The 13,761-nt window shown below is 44.6% G+C and overlaps 1 pseudogene; it reads left to right on the top strand.

Moving 5' to 3' along the window:
• Positions 1 to 12,555: 12,555 nt before the first annotated feature.
• LOC100411328 (lysine-rich nucleolar protein 1 pseudogene) lies at positions 12,556 to 13,277 on the top strand (annotated as a pseudogene).
• The last annotated feature ends 484 nt before the right edge of the window (positions 13,278 to 13,761 follow it).

The raw sequence follows: 13,761 nt of genomic DNA, 5'->3' as shown, positions 1-13,761 counted from the left end.
TATTATCTTGGGGCTCAGAAATCTATACCCAAAATACGGTGGTTTGACTTATTAAGCTAAGCCTCAAGGTCTCTGACTTTCCTACGCCAGCTCTTTTTCTCCCAGAGCCTTTATCTACCAAGCATCCAGACCCATCAAAAGGAACAGCTGCTTTTTTTCTTCCCCTCCCTATAAAACCAAGAATATAGCCAGGCATGGTGGCTCACGCCTGCAATCCCAGCACTTTGATAGGCCGAGACAGGCGGATCATCTGAGGTCGGGAGTTGGAGACCAGTCTGACCAACATGGAGAAACCCCGTCTCTACTAAAAATGCAACATTCGCTGGGCATAGTGGTGCATGCCTGTAGTCCCAGGTACTCGCGAGGCTGAGACAGGAGAATCGCTTGAACCTGGGAGGCGGAGGTTTCGGTGAGCTGAGATCACGCCATTGCACTCCAGCCTGGGCAATAAGAGCAAAACTCTGTCTCAAAACAAAACAAAACAAACAAAAAACAAGAATATAACCATACCTGAACAGACCGTTTCACATGGTAATCTACTAGTTAATCTGTTCCCTGATCCATTCCTCTCCCTCAGCAGAATTCCTCTTCTCACTCCCATAACCTGTTTTGCCGGGATGCCACATAAGCTTCTGAACTCAGTTGGTAAGTGGTTGTCACTCTGTGGTTCCTCGTGGACCCATTAATAAAATGTGTATACCTTTTCTTCAATTAATCTGCTTTTTGTGGGTTGATTTCCAGCAGAATTTCAGAGGGTGAAAGGGAAGTTTCCCTTGGTCCCCGCAAATACTATTATCCGCTTTTAGGATGAGGCACAAGGAAGTTAAGTGGCAGAACAGCAATTAAACCCTAAATCAAGGCCGGGCGTGGTGGCTCCTGCTTGTAATCCCAGCACTTTGGGAGGCGGACGGGTGGATCATGAGGTCAGGAGTTCAAGACCAGCCTGGCCAGGATGGTGAAACCCCATCTCTACTAAAAATACAAAAATTATCTGAGCATGGTGGCAGGTGCCTATAATCCAGCTCCTGGAGAAGCTGAGGCAGGGAATTGCTTAAACTCGGGAGGCGGAGGTTGCAGTGAGCTGAGATTGAGCCATTGTGCTCCTGGAAAACAAGAGCAAAACTCCATCTCAAAAAAATAAAAGATAAAATAAAATAAAATAAAATAAAATAAAATAAAATAAAATGTAACAACAGTCGCTCTCACTCTTCTTTGGGCTAAGTATCTCTTGAAATCACTTGCTATGCCAAGTAGCCATTAAATGCCATACATCTTATAGTTCAACAATGTATAGCCAAGCACTAAAGAATGTATAACCAGGCTGGGCGCGGTGGCTTATGCCTGTAATCCCAGCACTTTGGGAGGCTGGGGTCAGTGAATCACAAGGTCGGGAGATCGAGACCATCCTGGTCAACATGGTGAAACCCCGTCTCTACTAAAAAAGGCAAAAATTAACTGGGCATGGTGGCATGCACCTGTAGTTCCAGCTACTCAGGAGGCTGAGGCAGGAGAATTGCTTGAACCCAGGAGGCGGAGGTTGCAGTGAGCCGAGATCGTGCCACTGCACTCCAGCCTGGTGCCTGGTGATAGAGCAAGACTCATTCTCAAAAAAAAAGGAAAAAATAAAAAGAATGTATAACCAGTGTTATTTCTATAAACAATGAGAATTCCTGATGAACAACTTTTGTAATCACTTCCCCTCCTAATTCTTTTTTTCTTTAAAAATTTGAGCCTCTCGTGTTGTCCAGAGGACTCTCACCAAGACAACTTGCAAGTGTGTCCTGGGTTACAGTCCTCAACCTTGGCCCTTGGTCTGAGTAAACTCCCTATAGGTACTTTTCTGAAGACTTTGCATTAACTCAATCCTCACAACAAATTTAGGAAGTCGGCATTATAATTATCACCATCTTACAGAGAAGGAAAGTAGGATTAAGTAAGTGGCTCAAGATGCCATAGCTAGCTCGTAAGTGCTGGAACTGGCATTTGAATGTGTCAACCAAAAAACACGTCTGAGACAGGTCTCGATCAATTCAGAAGTTTATTTTCCCAAGGTTAAGGACATGGCTGGAAGAAATAAACACGGAACCACGGAAACAGTCTGTGGTCTGTGCCTTTCTCCAAAGATGATTTTGAGGGCTTCAATATTTAAAGGGGAAAAGTGAGCCGGAGGGAAAGAGGAAGGGTATGGTAATCCAATTGTCACAAGAGACAGCTCTGTATTCATCTGGCACTATACATAAGATAAAGCAAATATGCCTGTGGATATATTTAACCTTTTTTTTTCTTTTTTTTTAGACAGAGTCTTGCTCTGTTGTCAGCCTGGGGTGCAGTGGTGCAATCTAGTCTCACTGCAACCTCTGCCTCCTGGGTTCAAGTGATCCTCCTGCCTCAGCCTCCTGAGTAATGGAGATTACAGACATGATGTATTACCATGCCCAGCTAATGTTTTTGTATTTTTAGTAGAGACAGGGTTTCACCATGTTGGCCAGGATGGCCTTGATCTCTTGACCTCGTGATCCACCTGCCTCGGCTTCCCAAAGTGTTGGGATTACAGGTGTGAGCCACGGCACCTGGACTTAAACTTTTATCTGTAGCTATCTGTTTAGGAACAAAAGGAAAGACAGCTTTTCGTATGACTCAGTTGTCAGCTTAATTTTGTTTCCTTTTGGCATAGTAAACTGTGCTCCTGAGTTTTTATTTTCCTTTCACAAATGCAACATTCTGGCTTCTATTCTTTGCTGTGTGAGGACCCATTCAGAACACCAGAGTTGGTGTAACGATTATTTTAAGCTGAAGACATTTCAGATTAAACAGATGCAGAAATAAACCTTCTTGGAGCTTTCTTCATCTGGTAAAACTTCTTAGAAATGTCGACCTAAAGGGAAAAATCTAAGGCAAACAATATAAGTAGTGTTTATTTGGGCCACGTTTGAAGACTGCACTTGGAAACATAGATTCAAGTTGCCCTGAGTATATGCTCCCAATTAGCAGTAGTTACATATGGGTTTTTAAAGGAGAAGCAGAGGCATTTCCTACTGAGGAGTAAGCTCCGATTTTTTATCTTGCCCAAATTCCTATCAAAAACGTCTGGGTAGTCATGCCCTATTAACCATAAATTCTCATCAGATGGGTTTTATTTAACTCTGTATGTTGTGACTTACTTTTCAGCCTGACTCTGGCATAACATTATGTGACAAAGAAGAAAATAAAAATGTTTTACCCCAAAACATGTTTATTTGCCATATTTGGGGTGGGGGGCAGAGACAGAGTTTCCCTTTTGTCACCCAGGCTGGAGTGCAATGATGTGATCTTGGCTCACTGCAACCTCCACCTACCGGTTCAAGGGATTCTCCTGCCTCAGTCTTTGGAATAGCTGGGATTACTGGTGCCTGCCACCACGCTTGGCTAATTTTTGTATTTTTAGTAGAGATGGGGTTTTGCCTTGTTGGCCAGGCTAGTCTTGATTTCCTGACCTCAGGTGATCCGCCCACCTCAGCCTCCCAAACTGCCGGGATTATAGGAGTGAGCCACCATGCCTGGACACTTTGCCATATTTTGAAATGGCCCTGCAAAGCTGTCCTTTGTGGGGGAAAATTTACATCTGTAAAGAATCTCTAATAACACAGATAGAGCTTTTTCTTCCAGGCCCTCCCAATCCTGAAGAGATTAACTGAGAGTCTAGCACCTTTTAAAGGTGTAGAAAGCAAAAAGTTCCTCTTCAAAGTTTCCCTTCTTGTTAAAGAATAAAAATAATAAATGTTAGAAATAATCGTTTTTTGTTTGTTTGTTTGGTTGGTTGGTTGGTTTTTTTTTTTTGAGACAGAGTCTCACTCTGTTGCCCAGGCTGGAGTACAGTGGCAGATCGCTGCTCACTGCAACCTCTGCCTCCCAGGTTCAAGCTATTCTCCTGCCTCAGCCTCCTGAGTAACTGGGACAACAGGCACATGCCATCACACCCAGCTAATTTTTTATATTTTTAGTAGAGACTGGTTTGCACCCTATTAGCCAGGCTGATCTCCAACTCCTGACCTAGTGATCCACCTGCCTCGGCCTCCTAAAATGCTCGGGTTACAGGTGTGAGCCACAGTGCCCAGCCCAGAAATAATAGTTTGTTTTAAAGACTAACTTTCTTCAAAGCCTTTTTGCTTTTCACTGATAACTCTTTGTTAAGCCCTATCCTATGTAGCTGTTAGACATGCCCACAGACACATAGTACATTTTATGTCCTTGTACTTTAACCAAGATATTTATGCTGGGCATGCTCACAGGCATGCCCCAGCTTGCAACCTATGCCCCTTCCTTATTTGAACTTCCTCTTTTCCTTTGTTCCCATTGCCTTCACCTGTTTAGAAAAGTTTTTAGTTGTTAGCCAATTGGGTTTTAGTTTAGATTGTGAGGTCTGGCTCCAACTAACGGAGATTGGACACAGCAGTAAGAACTCAATGCTTAAGGAATAAATATGCCAGCCTTTCCTTTGTTCATTGTACTCTCATGACAAGATGGCTAATAGCACCCTTTCTGCAGAAAGTAAAATTGCTTTGTTGAGAAAACTTTTCTTCTGAATGCTCATTTTTCCTTACAGTACCTAGGAACAAGCACTCTGTCTCTAACAAAAGGTTTGAATAGGAAATATTTGTTATCTGTTGTCTCTAAAGGCAGCCACTATGAGACTTCAAAGAACTTTGGTCTCCACAATCTTTTATCTTAACCTGAACGTTTCCTTTCTATTGATCCTAGGTCTTTAGACAAACTCAACCAATTGTCAACCAGAAAATGTTTAAATTTACCTACAGCCTGGAAGTCCCCCACCCACGCTTCAAATTGACCCACCTTTCTGGACCAAACCAATGTATTTTTCAAATTTATGATTGATGTCTCATACGTCCCTAAAATGTATAAATCCAAGGTGCACCCTGACCACCTTGGGCACATGTTCTCAGGACCTCCTGAGGGCTCTGTCACAGGCCATGGTCACTCATATTTGCCTAAAAATAAATCCTTTCAAATACTTTACAGAGTTTGACTCTTTTCATTGAAGCCAAGTTGTTCACCAAGAATTTACATAAAAATAACATAAGCTATTGATTGGCTATTCCTTGTTCTTTGTATCACAAATCTCAGAAATGTGAAGATAAAGGGTGAGGCATGTCTGAGTAGGAACAAACAATTGCACCCTATTTCTTGGTTTTGTGGGAACAAGGGTATGGGTGAGGGGTGAGTGTGTGACTGAAGTCTCATACTCATTTTTCTCTGGACCTGATAAATTTTGCATGCCTTACATAGTTCAGAGTGCTCTGAGCTATTTTTCTTTTATCAGAAATGAAGACTGCCATACATGTCCTCTTCAGGAAGGCTTCCAATCAGAGGAGGGAGACCATGAGTAAACTTAACATAAATAGCCTTTTCAGGGCAGTTTAATGGCTCTGAAGACAGAAAGACCACTCATGCTGGTATACACCACAGCATCACACACTTTCTGGCCTCAGGTTTCTTCTTTTAAAAACTGTTTTGTCTTTCCTTTTTCAGGCTGGTGCTGTGGCTCACGCCTGTAATCTTGGCACTTTGGGAGGCCAAGGTGGGTGGATCACCTGAGGTCAGGAGTTTGAGACCAGCCTGGCCAGCAGGGTGAAATCTTGTCTCTACTAAAAATACGAAATATTAGCCGGGCATGGTGGCCGGTGCCTATAATCCCAGCTACTCCAGAGGCTGAGGCAGGGAATCACTTGAACCTGGGAGGTGGAGGTTCAAGTGGGCCAAGATCGTGCCACTGCACTTTAGCCTGGGTGAGTGAGCGAGACTCCATGTCAAAAAAAAAAAAAAAAAAAGGAATCTCTTCCCCTGCCCCCAGGACTTTTCTCCCCTTTCCCTTTCTCCTACTAAGTTACATGTGTAAGCCTTTAATTTCAACCATTTGATGAGCCAACTACTTCTTTTGTGGTTCCCCTGTGCATACGAATAAACCCTTTTCTCCTGTTAATTTGTCTTTTGCTGGTTTAATTTACAGGCCTCAGGCACTGAACCTAAGAGGATAGAGGAAAAGGTTTTTCCTCTCTGACAGCTACTTCTGCACAACTGTAGGCTTGGATCTATAATCTTCAAGGATTAGAATTTTGGCAGTAGGAAAAGGAAGGAGGAGGAATGTCATGAACAAAGTACGAGGCATGAAAGATCCTGGTAAACTGGGCATGGTGGCTTGTGCCTGTAATCCCAGCACTTTGGGAGCCCGTGGCAGGGAGATCACCTGAGGTTGGGAGAATCAGGTGATCAGGCAGGAGAATCGCTTGAACCCAGAAGGCAGAGGTTGCAGTGAACCAAATCGTGCCATTGTGCTCCAGCCTGGGCAAAATGCCATCTCAAAAAAAAAAAAAATTAAGCTATAAACTAAATTCCTTCCCAACGTTAGTTCGGTTTACGCCTAGGAATGAACAAGGACAGCTTGGATGTTAGAAGCAAGATGGAGTTGGTTAGGTCAGATGTCTTTCACTGTCATAATTTCCTCAATTATAATTTTTGAAAAGGCGGTTTCACAGCTGAGTGTTGATGAAAAGTCAAACTTTGTAAAATATTTGATGAGATCTATTCTGAGCCAAAAACGAGTGACTGATGGCCTGTGACACAGCCCCAGGAGACCCTCAGAGCACACGCAGAGCGTGTGCCCAAGGTGGTCAGGCTACAGCTTGGTTTTATGTCTCTTAGGGAGACATAAGACACCAATCAATGCATGTAAAATGTACACTGGTTTGGTCCAGAAAGGCGAGACAAATGGAAGCAGAGGAGGCTGGGGGGTGGGGGAGAAGAGCCTCCAGGTCACAGGCAGATTTAAAGATTTTCTGATTGGTAATTGGTTGAAAAGAGTTATTATCTAAAGAGCTGGAATTAGTAGAAAGGGATGTTGGTCAGGAGCAGTGGCTTAGCCTGTAATCCCAGCACTTTCAGAGGCCAAGACTGGTGAATAAGCTGAGGTTAAGATTCAAGACTGGCCTGGCCAACATGGTGAAACCCCGTCTCTACTAAAAATACTAAAACTTAGCCAAGCTTGGTGGCAGGCACCTGTAAGCTACTTGGGAGGCTGCGGCAGGAGAATTGCCTGAACCTGGGAGGCAGAAGTTGCAGTGAGCCAAGATCGCACCGTTGCACTCCAGCCTGGGCAATAAGAGTGAAACTCCATCTCAAAAAAATCTAGGTTAAGTTAAGGAGGTTGCAGAGACCACGATTTGTGTGTGTTTGTTCGTTTCTGTTTAGTTTTGTTTTTTGAGACAGAGTCTTGCTCTGTCACCCAGGCTGGAGTGCAGTGGCGCAATCTCAGCTCACTGCAATCTCTGCCTCCTGGGTTCAAGTGTAGCTTGAACCTTCAACCTTCAGAGTAGCTGGGATTGCAGGTGCCTGCCACCAAACATGGCTAATTTTTGTATTTTTAGTAGAAACAGGGTTTCGCCATGTTGACCAGGCTGGCCTTGAACTCCTGACCTTAGGTGATCCACCGGTTCCTAAAGTTCTGGTATTATAGCCGTGAGCCACCTAACCCTGGCCTGAGACCAATATTTTATTATGCAGACGAAACCTTCATGTAGCAGGTATCGGAGCTCTGTCAGACCTAAACAGGTGCCAGACTCTTAGTTAATTTTCTCCTGGATCAGAGGAGAGACCTGGAGAAAAAAAGAGGTTGTGTACAGAATGTAGGTTTTCCCCACTAAGAATTCTCTTTTTTTTTTTTTTGAGACGGAGTTTTGCTCTTGATGCCCAGGCTGGAGTGCGATGGCGTGATCTCAGCTCACTGCAACCTCCACCTCTTCTCCGGCCTCAGCCTTCCTGAGTAGCTGGGATTACAGGCACATGCCACCACACACAGCTAATTTTGTATTTTTAGTGGAGACGGAGTTTCTCCATGTTGGTGAGGCTGGTCTCGAACTCCTGACCTCAGGGGATCCACCCACCTTGGCCTCCCACCAAAGTGCCGTGATTACAGGTGTAAACTACCATGCCGGGGCTAAGATCTTTTTTTAAAATGTTAATGCTGGTCACTTGTTCCCAATTCTGAAGAGAGGAGAGTATGAGGAGGCATGTCCAATCCCCACTTTCGATCACGGCCTGAACTAGATTTTCTGGTTTAGTTTGGAATGTGTTTGGTGGAGAGGGGAGTCTATTGGTCAGTCAGGGGGTTTAGAAGTTTACTTTTGGTTTACATGGGGGAATAAGTCTTTTGTTCCTGAAGGGAGGTCTAGGTGGCACATCAGAGAGTCCACCACAGACTACCTCTTGTGCCACTTAAATTCATTTCATGGAAGTTCTGGAAGCAGCTCCTCTATCGTGCTAATGAGTCTCTCTTCATGGTGGAAATTAGAAGAAAGATAGCGGAAAGAATTATAGCTCTCTGAAGCCTATCTCAGGACAGCAACCGACAGTCAACATTTCCCCCTTTTATCCATTTTAGCTTTCCTTCACCCTTAGAGAGCATCTTTGCTGATTTCAGTGGCTTACCTGATGGTGTGATGCTAACTTTCTCCCTGAGGGGTCTGAGCCCCAGTATCCATGTACTGCTCAAACCATACTGCTGCACTTGTCTTTTTACCATCAAAATTGGGCAGAGACTACCAAGAGGCACCCAAGTAGGCCAGCTGGATGCCAGGCATATTCCCCCATGTCTCCCTTTTGTAATAGTTGTCTTATCAGGATCGACACTGACAGTCAGGATCAACTCTACAGTCACCAGGATCATGCCTCTTGCCTGCTGGCCCCTTCACACAAGGAGCCCAGAGTTCCTAGGTAGCAACCATAATCCATTTCCCCTGCTGGACACATTTCCCCACAGGGAATCAGAGCCTCTAAATCAGCAGAGCCAAGAGTTGTAGGGGCAGAAAGCACAAATTTCCCAAGTAGATTACTGGGAGGGACGGCAAACAGGGTCAGGCCTGCGTTCTCTCTTTGGTTCTGAACCCATATGTTCTACCTATTGGGAACAGAACACCGTATAAGGTTGTTGGTTTAAAGTGTATACTGCATGCTAGAAGATAGCACCCTTTCATCTCTAGGAATTACTTCCACATTTGTGCTTCAGCTGTGCATCTACCAGCTGATTCTATTACTGTATTAGTCTGGCAGTTTCTGGATGGTCTGCTGTAATGTGACCAGTGGATACTATAGTCATGTGCCCACTTTACACCTTTTTTTTGCTGAAAAATGATATGACATGATAGGATTCCATACCTGTTGCTCTGACACTCTGTAAGTCTTGATAGTGGTGATGGTTGGGGCCCAGATTGTTCATAGTGAAAAATTCACTATGAACAAAGTTCTGCAGGGCTGGTAGTGGGAATGGTGAGACAACCTTATTGATTTTCTCTGGGGTTTGGAAATTCTGAAACCTATTGTGGAGGCTTCCAGGCTGTTGGACAGTGACTAGAACTTGGGGAAGGGAAAGGGACGCTGGTGTTTAAAGATCTAAAGCTTATACAGCCCGTGCCTCTGTGGCGAATTGAGTGCCTGGCTTGGAAAGTGATTGGCAGAGGGACAAAATGGGCCGCCTGGTTGGGATAGAGAACTTCCTAGTTAATTTGGGGTAATATAAGCAGGCATTCACTTAGGGTACCTACATTTTGTTGTATCAGGAGACCTGTACACTTTCTGGACAAGTGGTCAGCCAATTCTTGATCTGTCTGTGAAACTGCAAATTAAATTCAAAATTCCAGACAGCAGCCTAACACTGATGGGGAAAGGTCTCCCTCTTGTGGAAATTTAGGGATTACTGGAACACTAGTAATCTATACGTTTAAGAACCCAAGTCCAGAAGAAAATTTCTCTTGACAGGCAATTCCAACGCATTGTATGTAGAACCCCCAAGTGGTAAGGGCTGCAATTTAAATTCAAGCTATCTGGATTAGAATCCTTGTCCTGTCACTTATTAGTTGTGTGACCTGGACAATGCACATCACTTTTTGAGCTTCAGTTTCTTTCTGTGTGACATGGAGATAATAAATAATATACGGTTGTGAAGACGCAACGAGACAGTACTTAGAGCAGTAGATAGGACAGAGGAAGACTTTTAGTATCTGATGCACACTTTTTTTTTTTTTAGACGAAGTTTCTCTCTTGTTACCCAGGCTGGAGTGCAATGGTGTGATCTCAGCTCACCGCAACCTCCGCCTCCTGGGTTCAGGCAATTCTCCTGCCTCAGCCTCCTGAGTAGCTGGGATTACAGGCACGCGCCATAATGCCCAGCTATTTTTTTGTATTTTTAGTAGAGACGGGGTTTCACCATGTTGACCAAGATGGTCTTGATCTCTTGACCTCGTGATCCATCTGCCTCGGCCTCCCAAAGTGCTGGGAATACAGGCATGAGCCATCGCGCCCGGCCCTGATGCAAACTTTTAAAGTTGCATCTTATATTTCATCACCAACTATACAGTATCTACAGCCTTACCCATAGTAGATGCTATCTCTGTATTGACTATCATTATTCTTTTATTATTATTGAAATGGAGTCTCATTCTGTTGCTCAGGCTGGAGTGCAATGGCATGATCTCAGCTCACTGCAACCTCCACCTCTTGGGTTCAAGTGATTCTCCTGCTTCAGCCTCCTGAGTAGCTGGAATTACAGGCACCTGCCACCATGCCCAGCTAATTTTTGTATTTTTAGTAGAGACAGGGTTTCAGCATATTGGCCAGGCTGGTGTTGAACTCCTGACCTCAGGTGATCCATCCACCTCAGCCTCCCAAAGTGCTGGGATTACAGGTATAAGTCACCACGCCCGGCTGACTATCATTGACTTAATGAGGTCTAGCTGATAGCTCTCCCCAGCCTTCCATGCCTTATCCACACTGACCATTGTCAGGAGAGAGGAAATCTATGTTTACAGCAAGATAGAGGCCAAAAGAAAAGTTAAATGTTAAAAACTGTGCCCTCCCCTCCCCCGCTCCAGCCACCCGACCCTGTAAATGTAGGGTGTATTTACTTAACAACAGTAACTCAGCTCCATCTATTGTCAGGCTCATCCACTGTTTGGTGTCAGGCCCAGACCAAGAAGCTGGGGATACACCTGTTAGTAGGGAAGGCACTGCCCTGCAGGAGACCCCAGGTCAGGAGAGGATGGGGGCGAGAATAACATACATGTGTGGCTGGTCACTTCAGGGCAGCCTCTACTTTTGTTCTATGCTCAATCTGAGGCCAGACTTAGTTTCTGCAAACAAATCCAAACCCCCAAATCCTTGCTAAGTAATGTAGATTTACTGAAGGTTTCCAGGGGAGAGGGAAGAGGAGGATTACATTGCATAGCATAAAAAACTCCTCTAGTAAAATGTGCTTCCCTCTCCTAAGCCTCTCTCTATCTTTCCTTACTTCTCTAAAAGTCTGTGCTATTTTCCTTCTTTTTGTTTTTTGTTTGAATTTTTGTTCTGAGATGTTCAGCAAGATGGGGGAATAGGAAGCCCTGCATCACCTTCCTCTCATGAACATGCAAATTCAACAACATTGCATGGACAAATTCTCTTTGCGAGAAACCCACGAACTAGCTGAGAGACTTCTGCGCCTGGGCCGATCATAAAACCAGACATGTTGAACCCAGGAGGGAAACTCAAGACTTGCCTCTCACCAGAATTTCAAGTGTCCCAGTACCAAGCTTTTCTCTGGGGAATAAATTGGACCATGTTCTTAGTGCCTCAGATTTCCTGGGATTTTCCCAGAGGACTGTCTTCTGTCTTGTCATGATGATGGGATCTGTCTCTCCATCTTTAGCTGCTTGGGGGAGAACAAAGATAATGATTTGGGCTGGTGGTTGCCATAGCCCCTTCCATCGGCAAAAAACAGAATGAGTTGTTTGAAAAAATTCCAACTCCCAGCTTCCTTCTGGGGAGGAACAGAGTTGGTTCAAAGAATCCTAAGAGGCTACTATGAACAATTATACCCTAACCAATTGGATAACCTAGAAGAAGTGGATGAATCCTGGCCAGGCATGGTGGCTCATGCCTGTAATCCAAGCACTTTGGAGGCTAAGACGGGTGGATCACCTGAGGTTGGGAGTTCAAGACCAGCCTGACCAACATGGTGAAACCCCTTCTTCAAAAAGAAGAAAAAAAAAAATTATCTTTTTTTTTTTTTTTTAAGACAGAGTTTCTCTCTTGTTCCCCAGGCTGGAGTGCAATGGCTCGATCTCGGCTCACCGCAACCTCCGCCTCCTGGGTTCAAGCAATTCTCCTGCCTCAGCCTCCCGAGTAGCTGGGACTATAGGCATGCGCCACTGTGTCCAGCTAATTTTTGTATTTTTAGTAGAGACAGGGTTTCACCATGTTGACCAGGATGGTCTCGATCTCTTGACCTCTTGATCCACCCGCCTTGGCCTCCCAAAGTGCTAGGATTATAAGCGTGAGCCACTGTGTCCGGCCAAAAAAATTTTTAAAAAGAAAAAAAATTAAAAAAAAGAAAAGAAATGGATGAATTCCTAGAAACATACAACTTGCCAAGATGAAACCGTGAAGATATACAAGATCTAGATAAATCTATAACCAGTTAGGAAATTGAATCAGTAATACAAAACCTCCCATAAAAGAGAAGAAAATGAAGAAATGTCCCATGCCTCTGGGATGAAAACCTCCCCAGACCCAAGACAGGGTGAGGAGGAAACCAGAGTTGGCAAGAAGCTCAAAAACACAAGAAGGAACAAAAGGGGGCCCAGGACCCCACAGCCTTCTCAGTCCAGGACCCTTGGTTCTGTAAGGCCCGGGATGCTGTGGACACTTGCTCAGTGGGGAAGGAGGGTGAGGAACAGGTAGACTTAGGGCAGAAACAGAAGCAGAAGAGTCCAGGGAACACAATAGAAAGATGAAGAAAGGAGAAGGAGGAGGAGGAGGAAGAGAAGGAGGAGGAGGAGGAGGAGGAGGAGAAGGAGAAAAAAATCCACAAGGAGGGAGACGTTCTCCCAGGCCACTCCAAACCCTCCTGGTCCATGGAGAACAGCCCTAGGAAAGGATGTAGAAAGAAGCCAGTCAGAGTTGAGGCTCAAGAATACATTTTCACAGGAGATGGCCTGAAGGCCCCCACGAAGGACAAGATGAAGTCAAAGAAGAAGGTAGAGCAGCCATTCATCGAGGAGCTGGCTCTGAAAAGGAAGAAAAAGAAGAAGAGGAAAGAGAGTGGGGTAGCAGGAGACCTTTGGAAGGAGGAAACAGACACAGACTTAGAGGTGATTTTGGAAAAGAAAGGCAACATGGATGAGGCACACATAGACCAGGTGAGGGGAAAGGCCTTGCAAGAAGAGATCCATCCAAACACAAGGGACACTGAATAACCAAATGAATCTTGAGAAAGAACAAAGCTGGAGGCATCACACTTTCTGATTTCAAAATACATTAAAAAGCTACAATAGGCCGGGCATGGTGGCTCATGCCTGTAAGCCTAGTACTTCAGGAGGCCGAAGCGGGCAGATCACTTGAAGTCAGGAGTTCAAGACCAGCCTGGCCAACATTGTGGAAGCCCGTCTCTACTAAAAATACAAAAATTAGCCAGAGGTTTTGGTGCATGCCTGTTATCTTAGCTACTTGGGTGGTCGAGGCAGGAGAATCACTTGAACCCTGGAGGCAGAGAGTGCAATGAGCTAAGATCTCACCACTGTACTCCAGTCTGGGCACAGAGAGAGATCCTATCTCAAAACAAACAAACACGTGGAGTAATTAAGATAGCATGGTACTGGCTTAAAGACAGACATTTAGACCAATGGAACAGAATAGAGAACCCAGAATAAATCTATACATATATGGTTAACTGGTCTTTAA

The sequence above is a fragment of the Callithrix jacchus genome, chromosome 10, assembly GCF_049354715.1.
Source record: "Callithrix jacchus isolate 240 chromosome 10, calJac240_pri, whole genome shotgun sequence".
Taxonomy (NCBI): Eukaryota; Metazoa; Chordata; class Mammalia; order Primates; family Cebidae; genus Callithrix; species Callithrix jacchus.
This window is presented reverse-complemented; position numbering and strand designations above follow the sequence as displayed.